Source organism: Scyliorhinus torazame, chromosome 19 (assembly GCF_047496885.1).
Source record: "Scyliorhinus torazame isolate Kashiwa2021f chromosome 19, sScyTor2.1, whole genome shotgun sequence".
NCBI classification, from domain to species: Eukaryota; Metazoa; Chordata; class Chondrichthyes; order Carcharhiniformes; family Scyliorhinidae; genus Scyliorhinus; species Scyliorhinus torazame.
The window spans coordinates 56,988,880-57,010,672 of NC_092725.1; the positions used below are offsets into that span (position 1 = coordinate 56,988,880).

At 45.8% G+C, this 21,793-nt stretch overlaps 1 protein-coding gene across 6 annotated transcripts in view; it reads left to right on the top strand.

Annotated features, from left to right (window-relative positions):
- LOC140396152 (contactin-1-like) overlaps positions 1-21,793 on the top strand; it is a 1,065,645-nt gene that overhangs the window by 137,057 nt on the left and 906,795 nt on the right. For 3 of the 6 annotated variants that reach the window (XM_072484362.1, XM_072484361.1, XM_072484372.1), the window contains 2 exons: positions 12,189-12,254; positions 19,655-19,718. The gene's annotated coding sequence lies outside the window, so the exon portion shown is untranslated. Of the gene's footprint in view, positions 1-12,188; positions 12,261-19,654; positions 19,719-21,793 lie in introns of all 6 variants that reach the window. The other 3 variants (XM_072484363.1, XM_072484364.1, XM_072484367.1) reach the window with 2 other exon arrangements.

Consider the following 21,793-nt stretch of genomic DNA (forward strand, 5'->3'; position numbering starts at 1 on the left):
CCTTCCTTTTCCTTAGCCACTAAATGCATTGGTCAAACGCCTGAGGGTTTTCTTTGATTTTACTTGCCACCATTTTTTCATATCCTCTTTGCTTTCCTAATATTGGCCTGTATGCCTCTGGATAACCAGGAGGCTCTAGGTTTGGCAGTGTCACCCTTTGTGATGACATGTCTACACTGTCCCCGTAGAATTTGGCCTTGGCCTTTGAATGCCTCCTCACAGCTGCAATTGATTCTTTAACTGATAATGCTCTACGCCTACCAATTTATGCTCCTCCCTATCCTGCCTGAAGACTCTACACCCAACAACACTAGTAGCTTGACTCCACCCAGTACAAAGCAGCCCGTTTGATCGGCCCCACATCCATTACCTTAAACATTCACTCCCTCGGCCGTGTGTACCATCTACAAGATACACTGCAGGAACTCACCAAGGCTCCTTCAACAGCACCTTCAAAATCCACGTTTGCTTCCACCTAGAATGACACATGAGGGCAACAGACACATGGGATCCCACCACCCTCCAGGTCACTCATCATCCTGACTTGGAAATATATCAGTGTCCCTTCACTGTCGCTGGGTCAAAATCCTGGAACTCCCTCACTGCTGAGGGTGTACCGACACCTCATTGACGTAGCAGTTCAAAGTAGTTGACTCATTGCCAGCTTCTCAAGGGCAGTTCGGGGTGGGTAATAAATGTTGGCTCTGGTGGCAATGCCCACGTTTCGTGGACAAATGAAAAAAAAATGAAAGCCTGCAAGAACTAATGAATCACCTAATTTGACACAGCCCAGGCGTCAAACAGAGTGGAAGTCTTGCATGGTTTACTATCAACCACAAACCTAATGATTGTGCCACCACAAGAGTTGCTGAGTTCACCTAACAACCTGATGAATTGAACCCTTGTCAGCTGCTGGTAGTCTTGCTCCATACTCTATGGGACGGCATGGTGGCACTGTGGTTAGCGCTGTTGCCTCAGCACCAGGGTTGAATTCCGGTGGAGTTTGCACGTTCTCCCTGTGTCAGTCATGGGTTTCCTCCGGGTACTTCAGTTTGATCCCACAGTCTAAAGGTGTGCAGGTTAGGTTGATTGGCCACGATAAATTGCCACTTACTGTCCAAAAGGTTAGGTGGGGTTACTGGATTCCGGGGATAGGGTGGGGGCATCAGCCTAGGTAGGGTGCTTTTCCCAAGGGTCAGTACAGCCTCGATGGGCTGAACGTCCTCCTTCTGCACCGTAGGGATTCTATGATACTAGGTCCAACATAACACCAGCTGCTGTGAAGCCCTTATTTGAAAATTCCCAGGCAATACGCTTCAGAACTTTGGATACAACTCAAACATTCTTAATGGTGAGATCAGAGTAATGCCTGCCTGGCTTTTTATAACTCGCTGCCCAGAGCTCTGCATATTTTCCCAATTAACATTCCTTTGCGGTTGAATATGAGACACAGTTTGCCATTAGTGCGAAACCCAGAGTCCCCTCTATTAGTGAGGATTCTGTGGTATTGAGACCATAATTCCAGCCTTAGTACATTCGACTCTCATTTTAATTCCTTTCCACCCCGGTCTTGAACTTTACTGGAGAACATCCATCAAGCTCTCTAAAACTAATTTTATAGTCACGGAGTTAACTTTTCAGATTATAGGGAATCAGTTTCACAGCTGAGGGGGCCTCGGTCCTTATCGTTGCTTGTGCTTGATACTGGGGCCGCAGGTGGTGAAGATGTGTTTTCTGCATGTGGCTCTCCACTCTAAATTGGTTCTGCATAAATACACACAATTAAACATTAATTTGGGGTGCTAATTTCTACAATTAGTTTGGAAGCATATGACCCATTGAGGGCGGCACGGTAGCACAGTGGTTAGCATTGTCGCTTCACAGCTCCAGGGTCCCAGGTTCGATTCCCGGCTGGGTCACTGTGCGGAATCTGCACGTTCTCCCCGTGTCTGCGTGAGTTTCCTCCGGGTGCTCCGGTTTCCTCCCACGGTCCAAAGACGTGCAGGTTAGGTGGATTGGCCATGCTAAATTGCCCTTAGTGTCCAAAGGGGTTGGGTGGGGTTGCTGGGTTACGGGTATGGGGTGGAGTTCTGGGCTTAAAAGGGGGTGTTCTTTCCAAGGGCTGGTGCAGGCTCGATGGGCTGAATGGCCTCCTTCTGCACTGTAAATTCTATGTAATTGGACTGGATAAATAGAACAACCAGTTTTAGTTTCAGAAATCTATTTCGCAATCAATGGTGGATAAAGTGTTCAACTTGTGTCAATAGAACAACTGTGTGACTAAGCTTGGATGATATTTCAAGATTGTGTGGGATTGCGTGTGTGCGGGATTGCGGGTGTGTGGGATTTTGTGTGTGTGTGATTGTGTGTGTGTTAAGGTGGTAATAGGCTGTGTTAAAGGTGCTCCCACAGTGTTGTCAGGTCAGGATTTCCAGGAATTTAATTCCGTTAGGAAACAGCATTTTCTATGACTTGGAGAGGAACTGGGAGGTTGTGGTAGTTCAATGTAGCTGCTGGTCTTGCTGTTATGGATAGTGAGGGTTGGAGATTTGCGGCATGCAGCCAATGAAGCCTGTGCTGAGTTGTTATTATAATAATCTTTATTGTCACAAGTAGGCTTACATTAACACTACAATGAAGTTACTGTGAAAAGCCCCTAGTTGCAGTACATCTTGTGGATGGTGCAGACCACTACTACTGTGCATCTGTGGTGGGCAGAGCAAATGGATGAAGTGACAATCAAGCTTTTGTTACAACACTCTGTGCTATTGCGCATCAATTCCAGTACAACAGAGTCCTAACGTAAGTCAATTAACCAATTATTCATATATAGCTTCTGAGATCCTTGACCCTTGACTGCTTCAATGACTTACAGGCACCAGTTTTGTAAGTGAAACACAAAAGAACTGTTTATTTGTAAGATCAATAAAAATAAGGCAATGATTATTATAGAATGTCGCCCAGCTAATCTATTACTCCCATCCGCCCCTTCATCATCCCACCCTCTACCAAACACACACAACAAAGACACAAAGGGGAAAGGGGTAAAAAGATAGGGACTAAAATGAAAGAAAGAGAGATAAGTGGGGTTGTTGCTGATATTAAGACCATTGTAGCCGGCTATCTTCCCAGGATGCAGAGTGCTGAAATCACCAGTTGGTTTGGAACTCCTGGCTGGAACCTTCAGCCCGGATTCTCCGGCTGTGGGATCCCCTCTGGGGAGTTACTTTAATTTGTATTGACCTGGGCCTTCGTGCAGAAGATCTGCACGAAGGAGGGCAGCACGGTAGCATGGTGGTTGGCAGAATTGCTTCACAGCTCCAGGGTCCCAGGTTCGATTCCCAGCTTGGGTCACTGTCTGTGCGGAGTCTGCACGTTCTCCCCGTGTGTGCGTGGGTTTCCTCCGGGTGCTCCGGTTTCCTCCCACAGTCCAAAAATGTGCAGGTTAGGTGGATTGGCCATGCTAAATTGCCCTTGGTGTCCAAAATTGCCCTTAGTGTTGAGTGGGGTTACTGGGTTATGGGGATAGGGTGGCGGTGTTGACCTTGGGTAGGGTGCTCTTTCCAAGAGCCAGTGCAGACTCGATGGGCTGAATGTCCTCCTTCTGTACTGTAAATGATTCTGTGATTCTTTCTTCTCCCTCAGGTCTATTCAATCCTAACTTGCTCCCACCAGATTAACTATCAACCTCATTGGGATAAAACTAAAGTTCTTCACATGAGAATTTTAAAACGGTTTTCAAACAACCTCCTCACCCTGCAGCTAGTGCTGACTGGATCCTCCTGCAGGGTAAACTGACTCCAGGGAGAAAGGTCTTCATCCTGGACCGTGGTACTTCAGAAATAACCAATCAAGTGAGAGAGAAATCAGAGGTCTGGCCTTCTAGATGCTTAATCAAAACGAAACTGATTCCTTGTCAATAGTCTCACAGACTATGCAGAGAGAAAAAGATCTTTAATCACAGGCCATCAGACAAGAGAGATATCAGACCTGTGGCTCCGCAGCTTCTTGATTCAATGCAAAATCTAACACCTGAGAAAAGGTTTGAGCTTGCAGAACATTCTGGAATGACCCCCACCAATCAGCATCGAGAGTTTGTCGCGTCCTGGGAATTTAAAGTAGCTAATTGGCTGCCAGCCAAGTCCATCAAGATAAGTCATCATTGGACCAAACCCAAGCAGCACACCTCACCGGGGTGTGGGGGGAGGGGCTCCTGAGGTCAGATCAAATAGCACATCTGTTGGGGTGTCCGGTTTTGCTTTAAAATTAAAAGTGCAGTCCATCTGCATAAATCCCAGCAACTGGCCAGGCACAAAGGAATTAACAGCCAAGAGAACAGAAAATAAGGGGAACATGGTTGTCCTGTGTGATGTTGAACATAAGAAATAGGAGCAGAAGTAGGCCATTCGGCCCCTTGAGCCTGCTCCGCCATTCAATAATATTATGTCAGATGTGTTTGTGTTTCGAATTCCACATTCCCATGTACTCCTGATGACCTTTGATTCCTTTGCCTAGCAAGAATCTATCTACCACCACCTTCTGAGAAAGAGAGTTCCAAAGTTGCACAATTAACTGAGAGGGAAAAAATTCTCCTCATCTCTGTCCTAAAACGGTGACCCCAAATTTTAAAACAGTGCCCCCTAGTTCTAGACTCACCTACAAGAGGCAATGTTATTTCCATATCCAGCTTGTCAAGACCATTCAAGATCCTATATACTTCAAACAAGTCATCCCTTGCTCTTCTGAACTCCAGTGGAAATGAGTCCAGTCTGTCTAACCTGTCCTTATAAGGCAACCTGCTCATTCCAGGTATCAATCAAGTAAATGTCCTCTGACCACCTCCAACACATTTACATCCTCCCTTAAATAAGACCAAAACTGCACACAGCATTCGAGATGTGGCCTCACGATTTGGCGGTGTAACTGAAGCTTAACATCCTTACTTTTATGTTCCATTCCTTTCACAATAAAGGATAACATTCTATTTGCCTTCTTAATTATTTGCTGTACCTGCATACTAACTTTTTGTGACTCATGCACTGGAACACCTATATCCCTCTGTACCTCAGAATTCTGCAGTTGTTCTCCATTTATGTAATACTCTGCTTTTTTTATTCTACCTGCCAAAGTGAACCTTCACATTTACTCATATTATACTCCATCTGCCAAACTTTTGCCCAATTACTCAACCTATCTATATCCATTTGCAACTTCCTCATGCCCTCTTTGCAACTTGCATTCCTGCCTTTCTTTATGTCAGCTGAAAATTTGGCTCCCATACCCTCACTTTTCTTAGACAAGTCATTCATATAATTATAAAAAGTTGAGGCCCCAGCGCAGACATCTCAGGGGCTCCACAAGTCACATCCTGTCAATCAGAAAAAGACCCATTTATTCATACTCTCTGTTTTCTGCCAGCCAATCTCCTACCCTTGCTGCTATGCTACCCCTTACGCCATGAGCTTTTATTTTACGCAATAATCTTTGCTGTGACACCTTTTCAAATGCCTTCTGGAAATCTAAGTACAGCACGTCTACAGGCTCCACTTTATTCACAGTGTACGTTACTCCTCCAAGCCACTCCAATAAAGTGGTTAAACATGATTTCATTTTCACAAAACCATGCTGATGCATTCCGATTACCTTCTCTGTGTGCATGCCCAGCTGTAACCTACTTAAGGTTCGATTCTGGAATGTGGTTGCAGTTGCTTGGTCCAAGCAAGAGAAAAATATTCCGTCATATATCTGAATTGTGCTAATGTAAGTTTATACCCATAATACGTGACCCATAATACGTGGACAATGGGTGATAAGCGTTTTTGATGGTCACTGTAGATATGACATACAATGGACTATTTGTTACGTAGGGACTGTTTATAAGTAAAAGACACATATAATAATAATCTTTATTAGTGTCACAAGTAGGCTTACATTAACACTGCAATGAAGTTACTGTGAAAATCCCCTAGTCACCACACTCCGGCGTCTGTTCGGCTACACTGTGGGAGAATTCAGAATGTCCAATTCACCTAACAAGCACGTCTTTCGGGACTTGTGGGAGAAAACCGGAGCATCCAGATCAAACACAGGGAGAACGTGCAGACTCCACACAGAGCTGCGAATGGAACCCGGGTCACTGGCGCTATGAAGCAACAGTGCTAACAACTGTGCTACCGTGCCACCCTATATTCTTCCCTCTTCCCCAGAAAGGGAGTACCGAAGAAGATGTTTTGTTTGTATGTGTACACCTTCCTTGCTGTGTATCTACATCCTGCTGTTGGTCGGGTTTGGTGATGATCTTGTCATGCTCAGACAGGTAATTACATGCAAGTTGAATTTGCTGTGAGCCCTTGTTAAGCAGCCAGAATAATGCTGATATCCCCCATCACAAACTGTAATATTAAAGATGCAGTGTTGATGCTTTGATCCGTCACCATGGTGACACTACAACCACAATCTTTCTCCTTTACATTCCTGAAAGGAATTGCTCCCCCTCCCATAAAACAGTATAAAATCCCATCTCATGCATGCTCTCCACATTCATTACCTTTTGAGTTATTCAGTTGGCAGTGTCACTGTTGATCAGTATCTATTCTGACCCTACTTTATTCACACGGAACATGTCTGTGGTAACTTGGTTTCTCTCAAAGGTAAACAAATTCAATCACTGGACCTGCCGCAGATGTCAGCATATTCGTGGATCTTTGGAGCCTTGATAAATCCTCCCACAGGGGCGGCATAGTGAAGCAGTAGTTAGCTATGCTGTCTCACGGCGCCGAGTCTCGATTGGAAAAATAAAAATAAATTAAAAATCCTCCCAAAAATGGGTTCAACTTGTAGGCCGAGTTTCAGACTGCCGGGCATGGGTGTGGGTGGTGGCTAGTTTGAAATGTCAACACAAAGAGTGGGCATGCCTTAAACTCCTGCACAATCTTTGTAATGGAACCTACTTGATCCCTTGCACCAGGTTATAAGGCACTGGTACATAATCATGCATTTGTGACATGAGAAATTGAGGTTGATGAAAATTTTGAGTGTGGCATGTCATGTCTGAAAAGGGTGTGGAGTAGAAGCTTGACCTATATGCTGATTATATGCAAAAACATGACTTTGGGGGCCAGAAAAGTGGGGTGTGAAGTAAAAAATTCTAAACTAGGGGTTTAGAATTCCCCCTAAACCAAAAAAGGGTCAATAAGACATTCTAAATGGTAAACAGGGATTCTCACTCCCTGACTCCTATGCAGACTTAGGTGGGTGCTATTCGGATCAATCTATATTTTCAAGTTATCCCCCGGTATAACCTATATCTTCATAGAAGATTTCATCTACTTACCACTTAGTAGCATCTGTCATGATATTCAAACACACACTCACGACACACTCATATTTATAACCACGCAGGCACATAATTTTGTAAAAAAGGAGGGGATGTCATGATATTCAAACACACACATCATGATAGACACACCAACAGACAAATCAGCGCACACAACACAACAACCAATCATAGACAAGGACAGAAACAGTATAAGAGAAGAAACACGACACCTGGTGGCCAGTAGATCTGGAGACCAGGACAAGGACAGGACCTGATTAACATCACACACAGGGAGTCACCACGTGCGGAGTATCAAGACAGAACTGTAAATAACAAGTTGAAATAAAACAGCGTTGTACCAAATACAACCGTGTTGGTTCATCTGTACATCAGAACACCCAACACTACAGCATCGATCCTGGGCCCCGCGTTGCTAAGTAAGTAAGTAGACTGTCATAACCACTGTTTCAGGTTAAAACTTTAAGTTGTTTTATTTTTTTATTTTATCTTTTAAAAGATGAAATCACTGTTTTTGCAGAAAGGTAAAAATATATTTTATTTGGATCTTCGTGGTCAGTTGTTAGACCTTCAGGTCTGCCTTGACAATCTTTCTTCTTTAGCTTTTGGATTTGCTGTTCTGCTCGGTTTCTGTGTTCTATCCTTCCCATGACCGAGGGCAGCTATGAGAGCTGACTGCTGGCTGCTATCGATTTAGGGTTTATATTGCCCTATTAGAAGTTATTAAGTTTATATGACATTATCGTAAAGTAACTTTGTTTTGCTCTTGACTGTTCGGTGCACCTTTAATCTTAATTACTTCTAACACGACTACGCTTTCATGTTGAACATGACTTTAGTTCATCAAACTCTGATTAAATTTTTTCCCTTGTAATGTTCAAAAGTGCTTTGATCCTAGAGGGGTGTTACATCTAGTTTCTGTCACTTCTAAAGTTGCTTTATTAGCAAATAGTGCCCTTAGCTTGTCAGAACTCTGACCCTGATTTGGTGTTAACCTGTGCTCTTGTGGACAAATCGTCTCAACTAAATATTCAACTGGTGTCAGCAGGATTTCACACCTAAACACTTGTCACCCAATTCAACTGAAGATCCTGGCAATTCTTTTTTAGCTGCTTACTAAAATTCTTAACTTCAAAAAAGGTGCAAAATATTGTTTCTCTTCATGTAACTAAAAGTTCAATCTACTTTAACTTGAAAGACAGGCATCAGTTTTACAGCTTGAGCTGTTACAAGCTGTTTTCTTAACACCTGTTTGATAAAGGCTATCTGCATTTCAAAACTTATTTTGCTGCTGCTGTTCACCCTTCGTGCGATTTTTTTCCTACATTTTCTCATATACCCTCAGGTCAGGTTTTGCCAGACTTGCATGTTTCAAATGACATATTTTCCCATTTTTACTTTACAGGTGGTCTTGCACACCAGGTGGACTTGTATACCAGGTTGATCTATTTGCCATGATTTACAGCAGATGGTCTCTCTCTGTCTATAGTATTGGTTTTGATCATTTCGATATGAATGGATGTGACTCTGACTGTTGATGCGGAATTACTGGGCAATTGGATTTAAATTAAGTCCAGAGCCCTACCCAGGATTAAAACTCCTTTGGTCAATCGCAGTTTGAAGCATCATGAGCGGAATTCTCCGTCCGCGGGACCCTCTAATCCACCGGCAGTGCACCCATGCCCCCGGGGAGAATCCCACTGCTGGCAGGGGTGCGCCATGCTGGAAAACGCGGCTGACGGACCGGAGAATCCAGCCCCATAATTCTCTTCAATTCAGATAACATGCAAAAGTGACTGGCAGGAAATTAAACACTGGTCCTTCGAAGCCTGCCCCACCAGCACCGAGACTACACGTCTTACTGGTTTTGAGCCATAATGACTGCAGCTAGAGTGTTCATTGTAAAGAAGGAAGCAGAAATCATGTAGGGATGTGTCTTGGAGAATACAATGCCCAAAAATAGGCACCATACGTGAGGTCCTGTAATGTGACAGATTAGAGAACTGTTCAGGCAATTCTGCAACCTTGGCTCAAATTGAGCTTGTGCTAACATGGCCTGAAATACATTTGGGCAGACTCGTATTATTTATTTGGCATGGGCTGAAGATCCGAAAACATCTGCAAATCGTCACTGGCTGTCTTGCTATTATTACGGTGCCAGATCAGACCCCAATTTATGTTTGGAAACCACACAAGAAACCCCAACAATGTTTCAATTTATAAAACTGTGAGGAAAGGATACTTACTCATCGTGATTCCACTGACAAATTGGGATTGTTTATATTAAAATAAATGGTATTACCAAGACAGTAATATCACAGATAATAGCATTTCAGTGAACAGTTAAACAAGTCTTAAATCATGGATCATAGAATTTGCAGTGCAGAAGGAGGACATTCGGCCCATCAAGTCTGCACTGGCTCTTGAAAAGAGCACCCGACTTAAGCCCACGCTTCTACCCTATCCCTACGCAGTAACTCCACCTAACCTTTTTGGACACTAAGGGCAATTTATCATGGCCAGTCCATCTAACCTGCACATCTTTGGACTGTGGGAGGAAACCGGAGCACCCGGAGGAAACCCACGTGGACATGGGGAGAACGTGCAAACTCCGCACAGACAGTGACCCAAGCCGGGAATCGTACCTGGGACCCTGGAGCTATGAAGCAACTGTGCTAACCACTGTGCTACCGTGCTGCCCTAAATAAAATAAAAGGAAACACTAGAAACTTATACGTTCTCCATCCCCAATAAAGCAAAGCCCATTACTAGGCAAAATCCACTTGTAAATAGAGTTTGCAGGGATACTTGCTGTGCTATTGATTTCCTTTCAGAAAAGGAGAGACCCTCTCAGGTGCAACCCGGATATCTTGTTATCCTTGACAGACTCAAAATTCCTCCAGCTAAACATCTTGGTACAGACCTGGCACCTCCTGTTAATTCATTTCTATCCCATTGACTGTCTCATGACAATCTTAACTAAGACGAAACACAACCCATCAATTATCTACACCCCAGGGAGCCTTCCAAAATAAACAATATTCCATTAACCCCGTATAGGTAAACAAGTACATGGTTGGAATGAATCATTGGAATGAATTAATTGTCTCACTTTTGCGGTACTTTAATTTCAGCCCTGAGCTGAAGAGAGAACCCTGCCTGGAAGCCCCTCCATAAGAGAGACCCTGTCTGAAAGCCTCCCAGAATAGAGAGCTCCTGTCTGGGAGCTAGAGAGCAGTTCAGGCAGAGGCAGTGAAAATAATTACTGCTTTAAAACTCACCTGTGCAATACACCTGCTGGCTCAGTCAGGAAGCAGTACCTGTCACTTCCTGGAAAGAGAAAAACAGTCAGCTGGGTTTAAACCCCAGAGATCTTTGGTCCATCAGCCTTTGGTTCATATCTCTGTGGAATCCTTGCAGGAGCCTGTGATTGACAGCTTCCACCCACACACCCAGCTGTCTGCATTGTTTCATTAATCTCTGGTCCTGCTGAGTGACTTTCAAGGAGTCAGTTAAGTGCTCTCACTTCCTCGTTTTCTCTGCAGAGGGCACTTAACTGTCTTTGATGTGGTCTATGAGCTGTCAGTCATAGCTATATGTTTATAAACATTGGGTTAGTTTCACAGCTGGGTACTTGAAAGCCACTCTGGTGGGGGGGGGGGGGTCACTCTAGTACTGTGGGGGGGGGGGGGAGGGAACCAGATAATCCCGCGCCTGACCTTGCTATCTGGTTGCCCACTCAAAAATGGCAGCTCGATAGCAGGATTCGCTATGGCTAAGGATTATGACTGACTTCCGGATTTACACACCCAACCTGAGTGCAAATCAGGTGCAATTCCGCTCTGGTGGGAGAACATGGGACCAGATTCTCCGATTCTGAGGCTAAGTGCAGAGGATCCATCACGTTTTATGTGGAAAAAATCAGCTGCGCCCCCTCACCGAAGCGGCAACCGGTGAGGGGCCAGCAGGCGCGCCTCGTAAAATGCATGCCTCCACAAAATAAACGGTCGGAGAATTGCTGGGTCCGAGGCCGCGCATGCAAAGGGAGACGATCTACAGCGGTCGCGCCGTACACCATGACGCCGTCCGTGCACGGATGCAACCTGCCAAATAGTGCCCCCTGGATACCCCCTGGCCACCCCCCACCAGACCCCCAGCCCTTACGGAAGCCCCCCCCCCCCCCCCCCCCCCCCCGGCCAACAGCAAGGCTGCCACTCGACTGTGGCGGCGCTGGACACAGTCCGCAGCCGTCATGCCGGGTTCCCGCTCGACTTGCTCCCTGCAAGTCGGCCCATCGGGGGTAGAGCATCGGGGAAGGGCCTTCAGGTGTCGTCCTGAGGCCATCCCAATGGCATGCGGTGCGCACTGCGATGATGCTGTTTCGTAGGGGGCCAGAGCATACAAAACCTGTGTCAAACAGGCAGCGCCCCCGATTTCAGCGTCAAAAGGGATTCTCTACCCGATCGCTGATTCCGAAATCGCCGTCGGGGAACGGAGAATCTCACCCAATGTCTCCCACACGGTGAATTCCAGCCCTTTTCCAGCTGGATGGACACGGATGTGCACAACTGAAGTCAAAAATAATATTTAATTTCCCAGTCCCCTTACCCAGGATCAACCACCCTGGCAGGAAAGCTCGGATTATTTGGACAAAATTCCCAAGTTACCGTGTGAACGGTTTGCTCTTACACCTTGCATAAATGTGTGTGACTCTTAATCATTGTTAAAATTGTTACTAGTTAAAATCTAGTTTGGCAACAGTACTTTCTATGTCCATCCGTGTCAGCTCTGATTCTTCCTGTGGTCAGCTGCCAGCTATTGCTCACTGTTGATTCTCTTCCTTCACCCACAGGTTTTGGAGGGAGGTGCTAATCTTCCGGCTCTGAATAGCTTTCTCCCACTGATTCCTCTGCTTGCGGTAAGAGTAAGTCATTTAAATTTCACTGCCAAACTTGCACATGATCCAAATGAAGCCCGTAAGTGGTAAATTAATGGCCAGTTGAGGGCCTCAATCCTCAGCTGGTCGAGAAAGGGCAGTGTGGTGAGGGGGTGGGGAGGAGGAGGCGGGAGGAGTATTGGAGTGGAGGGTAGTGCCGCTGCCACTTCTTTGACCACCCTTTGCCCAATAGTGCATGCTTCCACCTTGAGTTTTCACCTCCCCCACTCTCCCCACCGCCCTGCTGAATCAGAGCCCCTAACCCACTTGTTGGGGACTGCCACATAGGCTCTGGCAAAACCTCAGACTTTCCCGTAAATATGACTATGTGGCATACCTTCGTTGCGGACCTGATGTATTCTCAGAAATGGCCACCATTCCTGTTGGCACAGTTGGGACTTTGGAGCCATTGAATGACAGTGGGGCGGCCTTACTAAGTGGGCTTGTCCCCAGCTTTTACACTGGGCGTGCGGCCACTGCTTTATGATCCACCTGTTCGACGTAAATGAACCAGTTTATTTGAAGGTAGGACGATATACCTACAATGTTCACTGGGGAGATGCACGGCACAGGTCTGACCTTGATCTCTGCTTACAGCTGGTCACAAGCCATGGGACTAACACATCCAATAAAACATATCCTGTCAAGGTAGTAGTGATTGACAGTAGTTTATGATATGTTCCCTTAAAGGTACATGTCATCATATCTCAGCAACAACCTTTGTGTAAAATTTCAAAGCATGGGTCAAAAATCACGTTTTGCCCAAACATGGTACACTTACCACATGTGTCTTGAATTACTCACACACCAACTACTAACACCTATTTCTAGTCATGGTACCTAAGGGCTGTGTATAGATGGACTGACAGGTATGCACACCTGCTTGGGTAATTCTATCTTCGTATTCTATTCCTCAGGACTGCTTTGAAATTTTGACACTGATAAAGGAAGATTATAGGTTGTGTGGAAGCTATGACCAACTTGCAAACTCCATTTTGTCGTCTGGATGGAACCCAGTTTTGACCTTGGTGCAGTGCTGGTCCTAAGGCTACATTCAGATGTAGCGTCAATATGATGGTCTTTAGGCCCATATCAAGGCTTCATTTGTGCTAGTAAGGAATTAGGGTTTTATGGACTCGAGATCAAATTGGAGTGCTCACCCCAGGAGTTGGGACTCTCATTCTGCTTCATTCAAGAATGAGGGAGGACCCCTAACTCAGAATTAATACGACAATCAGCAACTGTATAGTTCCATTAGAAGTGCAAGAGAAAACGGTCCATGTGACATTTCACTGCTGACAGGCTGTTAGCTCTGTCCTAAAAATAGAAACTTCAAAGTGTCCCCCTGGGTCCAACTGTGCTCTTTTCAAACTTGAATTTTACCAGAATTGTTACAGCCACTGAGAAGTTGAACTGGTGCATGACTTGCCAGCATTTCCGAGGGTTGATCTGGCACTCTGTTCCAAATCGACCATTGTTCTGCTGTATTTGCCCCATGATTCCTCAATTGCCTCCTGACCCGAGTCAAGGAATAGAAGTTGGGGAGGGGAACATAGAACATAGAAAAATATAGCACAGAACAAGTCCTTCGGCCCACGATGTTGTGCTGAACCTTTGTCCTAGATTAATCATAGATTATTATAGAATTTACAGTGCAGAAGGAGGCCATTCGGCCCATTGAGTCTGCACCGGCCCTTGGAAAGAGCACCCTACCCAAGGTCAACACCTCCACCCAACACTAAGGGCAATTTTGGACACTAAGGGCAATTTATCATGGCCAATCCACCTAACCTGCACATCTTTGTTCTGTGGGAGGAATCCGGAGCACCCGGAGGAAACCCACGCACACACGGGGGGGGATGTGCAGACTCCGCACAGACAGTGACCCAAGCCGGAATCGAACCTGGGACCCTGGAGCTGTGAAGCAATTGTGCTATCCACAATGCTACCGTGCTGCCCTTAAGAACAAATTAATCTACACTATATCATTCTACCGTAATCCATGTACCTATCCAATAGCTGCTTGAAGGTCCCTAATGTTTCCGACTCAACTACTTCCACAGGCAGTGCATTCCATGCCCCCACTACTCTCTGGGTAAAGAATCTACCTCTGACATCCCCCCTATATCTTCCACCTTTCACCTTAAATTTATGTCCCCTTGTAATGGTTTGTTCCACCCAGGGAAAAAGTCTCTGACTGTCTGCTCTATCTATTCCCCTGATCATCTTATAAACCTCTATCAAGTCACCCCTCATCCTTCTCCGTTCTAATGAGAAAAGGCCTAGCACCCTCAACCTTTCCTCGTAAGACCTACTCTCCATTCCAGGCAACATCCTGGTAAATCTCCTTTGCACCTTTTCCAAAGCTTCCACATCCTTCCTAAAATGAGGCGACCAGAACTGTACACAGTACTCCAAATGTGGCCTTCCCAAAGTTTTGTACAGCTGCATCATCACCTCACAGCTCTTAAATTCAATCCCTCTGTTAATGAGTGCGAGCACACCACAGGCCTTCTTCACAGCTCTATCCACTTGAGTGGCAACTTTCAAAGATGTATGAACATAGACCCCAAGATCTCTCTGCTCCTCCACATTGCCAAGAACTCTACCGTTAATCCTGTATTCCGCATTCATATTTGTCCTTCCAAAATGGACAACCTCACACTTTTCAGGGTTAAACTCCATCTGCCACTGCTCAGTCCAGCTCTGCATCCTATCTATGTCTTTTTGCAGCCGACAACAGCCCTCCTCACTATCCACAACTCCACCAATCTTCGTATCGTCTGCAAATTTACTAACCCATCCTTCAACTCCCTCATCCAAGTCATTAATGAAAATCACAAACAGCAGAGGACCCAAAACTGATCCCTGCGCTATGCCACTGATAACTGGGATCCAGGCTGAATATTTGCCATCCACCACCACTCTCTGACTTCTATCGGTTAGCCAGTTCGTTATCCAACTGGCCAAATTTCCCACTATCCCATGCCTCCTTACTTTCTGCATAAGCCTACCATGGGGAACCTTATCAAATGCCTTACTAAAATCCATATACACTACATCCACTGCTTTACCTTCATCCACATGCTTGGTCACCTCCTCAAAGAATTCAATAAAACTTGTAAGGCAAGACTTACCCCTCACAAATCCGTGCTGACTGTTCCTAATCAAGCAGTATCTTTCCAGATGCTCAGAAATCCTATCCTTCAGTACCCTTTCCATTACTTTGCCGACCACCGAAGTACGACTAACTGGCCTGTAATTCCCAGGGTTATCCCTAGTCCCTTTTTTGACCAGGGGCACGACATTCGCCACTCTCCAATCCCCTGGTACCACCCCTGTTGACAGTGAGGACGAAAAGATCATTGCCAACGGCTCTGCAATTTCATCTCTTGCTTCCCATAGAATCCTTGGATATATCCCGTCAGGCCCGGGGGATTTGTCTATCCTCAAGTTTTTCAAAATGCCCAACACATCTTCCTTCCTAACAAGTATTTCCTCGAGCTTACCAGTCTGTTTCACACTGTCCTCTCCAACAATATGGCCCCTCTCATTTGTAAATACAGAAGAAAAGTACTCGTTCAAGACCTCTCCTATCTTTTCAGACTCAATACACAATCTCCCGCTACTGTCCTTGATCGGACCTACCCTCGCTCTAGTCATTCTCATATTTCTCACATATGTGTAAAAGGCCTTGGGGTTTTCCTTGATCCTACCCGCCAAAGATTGATCATGCCCTCTCTTAGCTCTCCTAATCCCTTTCTTCAGTTCCCTCCTGGCTATCTTGTATCCCTCCAGCGCCCTGTCTGAACCTTGTTTCCTGAGCCTTACATAAGTCTCCTTTTTCCTCTTAACAAGACATTCAACCTCTCTTGTCAACCATGGTTCCCTCACTCGACCATCTCTTCCCTGCCTGACAGGGACATACACATCAAGGGCACGTAGTACCTGTTCCTTGAAGGTGAACAGAGGCGATTTGGAAAACACATCGGTGCAGGAGTAAGGAGTCTTTTCTTTTAATTATTGGGAAATCTCATGGAAAGCACAAAGTTGACATAGAAAGCAGCTTAAAGATTGGCAAGGTGATGAAATGAATTAAGAAGTTGGTAAATGCATGTTTTGGGATTTATACTCCTGAAGGTGCAAATGCCACAGGTTTGAGATTGTGGGAAAGAACCTGACAGCGTTGATGAGGTTGCAGGGGGCAGGTAGAGTGGAACAGGTAGGTTTGTACTTTAGGAGGAAGGATCGACAGCAGTTCAGAGGATGGTATTACTGCAATAATTATTGAGTAAAATAATGGCCTTGTGTGCAAGTGATTTCGCAAGAGTTCAGGATTCCCAACGTGTGGAGCTGGAGAGTTGCCGCTTGAAGATAGTGAATGGTCTCTTTAGTAAGTGGTCATTCCTGCACTTGTGACCCCAGATAGCGTGGTCAGGGGCTGGATTCTCCGGTTGGCGACGCCAAAATCGCGTCCGGCGATCATCCGGAGAATTAAAGCTCCCGACCAAATCGGGGGCGATGCCGCTTTTGCGATGCTCTGCCCCCTCCAAAGCGGCGTACTCGCAGAGTACACCTTGCGGCGCCGCGTATCGATGGCCTCAGGACATTGCCTGAGGCCCGCCCCCGACCGGCCGAGTTCCCGACGGCGTGGTTCTCTCATGGTCTCGTCCGCCGGGAACTCGGAATGGCGGCTGCAGACTCAGTCAGGGGAGGGCCGATCCGCGGGCGGGGGGGGGGGGACTTCATCAGGGGTTGGGAGCACTGCAGGTGGATGGCCCGGAGCACGCGAGCCAGCTAAAGGGGGGCGACTATTTTGCGTGCCGGGTCCGCAAGGGGTCGCGGCCACGTTGCACAGCACGGCCAAGGACCTGGCAATTCTCCGGGCCATATCGGCAGCTAGACCCGGGTGCTCTACGCTGCCGTCCTGCTAGCCCCCAGCAAAACGGGGAATCGGTGGCCATGTTATGCCATTTTCTCTGGTGTAAAACACCACTGTTCCCACACCGGCTTGGGTACATAGCCCCGGAATCAGAGAATCTAGCCCAAGAGTTTTGACATTGAACGATTTCAGGATCAAGCCCAATATTGTTCTGGTGCAGTGTCACACATGGACACTTTCTGCAAAAGGGCCTGGACAGCCAACTGGTGTGGCTAAAAGAAGAAGGGAGTTGTCCTTGATGTCCTGGACAACATTTTCCCTCTAATGCTCATGTCTGGTGTGTTGCCCTCCGTCAGTGGCAGAGAGCAAGATTTACATCTTGATATTCAGCTACTCACTGGATAAACTGGATGAATCATGGGGAGTTTAGCTACAGAAACTTTAACTTGAATGTCCCACCCACTATGGCAGTCTGCCAACCAAACAAATTGGTCAATAGAACAGTTGAGCTGATGAAACAGTGTTGGTGTAAAACCAAACCATGGCAAATTTAAACTGAACTGTCATAAATTGTCATAATCTGGGCTTCAACAGGTCATGGAACACTCGTGAATCCCTAAGCAGATCTTGGGACACTTATCAGACTGGGGGATTGATATTCCTATGGGGACTATGCACTCCCCCATTGATTGGCAGGGCACACCTTCGACATTCTATATAAAACCAGAGGACCATAAACTGGGAGCTGTCTCCGGTAGTCGAGTAATTGCTCTGTACTCTTGTTCTGTTGCATCAAACCTTTTTCCTTTGGATTCAACCTGTTTGGCTAGTTGTGGACTCCTTTCCGGACCTTAGAATATAAATGTTATTGCATTTACTTTTCCATATCCCATGATCTGGAATAGGTTGCTTACTTTTGAATGTTCTAACGTGGCTCTTTTCTCCTTGGGATTTGATGAATAACACCACTTGAAGGGAGTGCTGAAGCACTGAATTATCAGAAGTTGCTGTCAAGGCGTGTGCAAAGCTTTCAAAGCTCCGTGGAAGGGCTGACACATTTCTTTTAAATTATTTATGCAGCCTGAAAAGACATTTTGTGAAAGTGCAGTTAGAATGTGCGTCAAGCCTTTGGTTACATAACCATTTGAAACTTTCTCCGAATGTTTGGCTCCATTTTGACTCGCGTTCAATTTTCCAATGCTCTCAATGTCGGTGCAGACCTGTCAGGGGATTTTCACAGTAACTTCATTGCAGTGCTAATGTGAGCCTACTTGTGACACGAATAAAGATTATTATTATTAAATAACTGGCCCTTACTCGGTTTGTAAAGTTTTCACCTGGGATTGTACATGGTGGCATTATTGAGATGTGTTCTTTCACTCAGCCGATCAAACAATGAACATGCTGTTAGTTTGTGCTTTAACAAACATCAGCCAGTGGACTTTCCACTTGATTTGAGCTGTCATCCATGGCTGAATGGGAGCACTTTCACCTCCTAAGTTCATAAGATATAGGAGCACAATTAGGCCATTCGGCCCACCGAGTCTGCTCCGCCATTCTATCACGGCTGATATGTTCCTCAGCAGCTACTTACAATGTTACAGACAAAGAGTTGGATTGCGAATCCAGCCAGAGCATCTCCTCCCTAGAACACATGGCCTAGGAGCAGGAGTAGGCAATTTAGCCTCCCGAGCCTAACACCCTCAATGGGATCATGGCTGATCCCATCCTGGCCTCAACTCCACCGTCCTGCCCGTTCTCCATAACCCTTCAACCCATTACCGATTAAAAATATGTCTAACTCCTCCTTAAATTTACTCACTGTCCCTGGATCCATGGGCTCTGAGGTAGTGAATTCCACAGATTCGCAACTCTTTGGGAGAAGTAGTTTCCCCTCAAATCGGTTTTAAATTTCTTACCTCTTATTCCAAGATTATGATCTCATTTTAGAACGTCCCACAAGAGGAAACAGCAGCTACACGTCTACTTTATCCATATCTTTTAGCATCTTGTATATCTCAATTAGATCTCCCCTCATTCTTCTACACTCTAGAGAGTATGGGCCTAAACTGTTCAACGTCTCCTCATACGACAAGCCCCTCATCTCTGGAATCAATCTAGTGAACTCCTGCTAGGAAGGTCCTGGGTTCAAGTCCAATTCTGCACCTAGGCTGACACTCCAGTGCAGGACTGAGCTGGAGTTGCAGAGTCATTGATGGGGTGAGATGTTAAATGGAGGTGCCGTCTGCCCTTTGAAGTGTTAAAAGAATAAGGGATTTACCGTTGATGTCTTGGTCAACATTTTTCCCTCGACTAATGTCACTAAAGCAGAATATCCTGGTCATTATTTTGTTGCTGTACGCCAGGACTTTCTATGGTCTAAATTGTCTGATGCATTACCAACATTACAATCGTGAATATACTTCAAAAGTACTTTATTGCAATACCATGATGTGGTGTAGGGAGCTATATTAACTGCAACTCTCTCTTTGTGTTCCAGGGTATCGGGAGAACGGACGGAGATGTCAGCAACTTACTGACCTTCAACCCTTGATCTTTTACAGGTCAGATGATTCTCCAGTGCTCGAATTTACATTTGTAGGCGGTGTCGGGTACATGAACCTCCTGCGAACTGTGCCAGGGTAGCCTCTCTGTGGCACTTGCCCAGTCTAAACCTGGGCAGCAGGGGCAAGTTCACTGAAAAGAAAATGGTCCGACCACCAAACAGGTTCACTCGCGCTTGAATGCAATCCTGCATTTGAGATGCAGCGACTGAAGAATACAAACTCGCTGCCACGCTCATATTCCCCTCATACCGGACTGTTTCATTCAACAGTCCACCTTGACGGGCTTGCGCACATTAGCATCGGCTTATGTCAGGGGTTCTAGCACATTCTGGGGACCAGAGGAAATGGTTGGAGGTTTTATTTATGTTTGGGGGAGGGGAACATTTCTGACAGTTGTCGATCAGGGATAATACGGATCACGTTAAATTGGCCACGACTGGGGAAGCGTTCCTTGTGTCGAGTTCAGTATCCATCCACAGTGAAGACGGGCAGGAGAATGTAAGCAGTGAGGAGGGCACAGAGTAGCTGCAAAAAAGATTGAAGCAGGTTAAGTGAGTGGGTGCCATGGTGACAGATGGAGCGTCTTGTGAGGTTATGCACTTTAATTGTCAGAATAGAAAAGCAGAATGTTTTTTTAAAGGTGCAAAACTTATAAATGTTGATGTTCAGAGGTGTGCCCTCAGGACGAACACAAAGCCAGTATGTGAGTACAGCATGGAATTCAGAAGGCATATTGCTCTTTATTGCAAAGAGATTAAAATACAGGAATAAAGAATTCATGCTGCAATGGTACTGGACTTTGGTGAGGCCACATCTGGAGTACTGTGTGCAGTTTTGGTCTCCAAATTGAAGAAAATATATGTTTGCATTGGAGGCGGCACTGCAAAGGATCACTTTATTGGTCCCTGGAATGAGAGGCTCTTCCTATGATGAGAGGTTGAGTAAATGGGATCTATATTTTCTGGACTTCCAAAGAATGAGAGGTGATCTTATTCAAACACATATCATTCTGAAGAGACTTGACAGGGGTCACGATAATTCCCCTGGGCTGGGAAATGTAGAACACAAAGGGACTGCGATCAGGAGAAGCTTCCTCACTCAAACGGTTGTGAATCTTTGGCATTCTCCACCCCAGAGGGTTGTGGGTGTTCCATCATTGAATATATTTCAGGCTGCGTTAGACAGAGTTTTGGTCTCTCCAGGGACTAAGGGTTACGGGGAGCAGGCGGGGCAGTGTAGTTCAAGCCCAAGGTCCACCTTGATTGTATTGAATGGCAGAGCAGGCTCGACAGGCCATCTGGTCTACCCTGTTCCTGTTTTTCATGTTCTTATGTGAAGGTGCTAGAGACTTCTCCTTTGAGGGAAAGCTAGTGAAATTTTTAGAGGGGCTGATAATGTTATGAGTATGAGTTGTTCTAGGTTTTTGTCCAAGCTTCTTCTGGACTCCTTGAAGGATGGGTTGTGTCAAGCGTTGTTTGGTCGGCTTTGATTTCCATGTTTGGTCCGGGTCTGTGTGAGCTGATTCAATTTTGGGCTGTAACCCCCCAGCGTTGGGCTGTCTAATAAAATAATCGTGGACTATTACCACACAGCTGACCACTTGGCTCATCACCTTTGCGGTAGTGCTTTTATCCGAGTGAATAATGTCCTCAAATCCCCATTCTCCTGGTTACTCCCCAAAGATTTCTTCTTTTCAAGAAACCACTTCTCTTCAAGCAGGTGTTGCAGGCTAGGAATGTGGAAGGCAATTCCACATTGCAACTACCTTGGCTCAGGTCATGATTCCCTTCAAGCTGTTCCTCCAGGGGCAGTTTTAGACTTTGATGACTTGCTCTGTATGGATTGCTGACGTGGAGATTTGGTGCCCTTGGGATGTTTGTTAGTCTTCTGATGGCCGTGCTGTTATCTGGGTCAGTGATGTGGAATGGAGTGAGTTTGAAGACGGAGATGGTGCTTCTCGGCCTGAGCAGTGGGGACAGTGCAAATGAGCTTTTAGTCAATGTAACCTCTGCTGTTGAATTGCACAGGAAGCTCAACTTTGGTGGTCAAGCACCAGGGTAATTTTTTTCGAA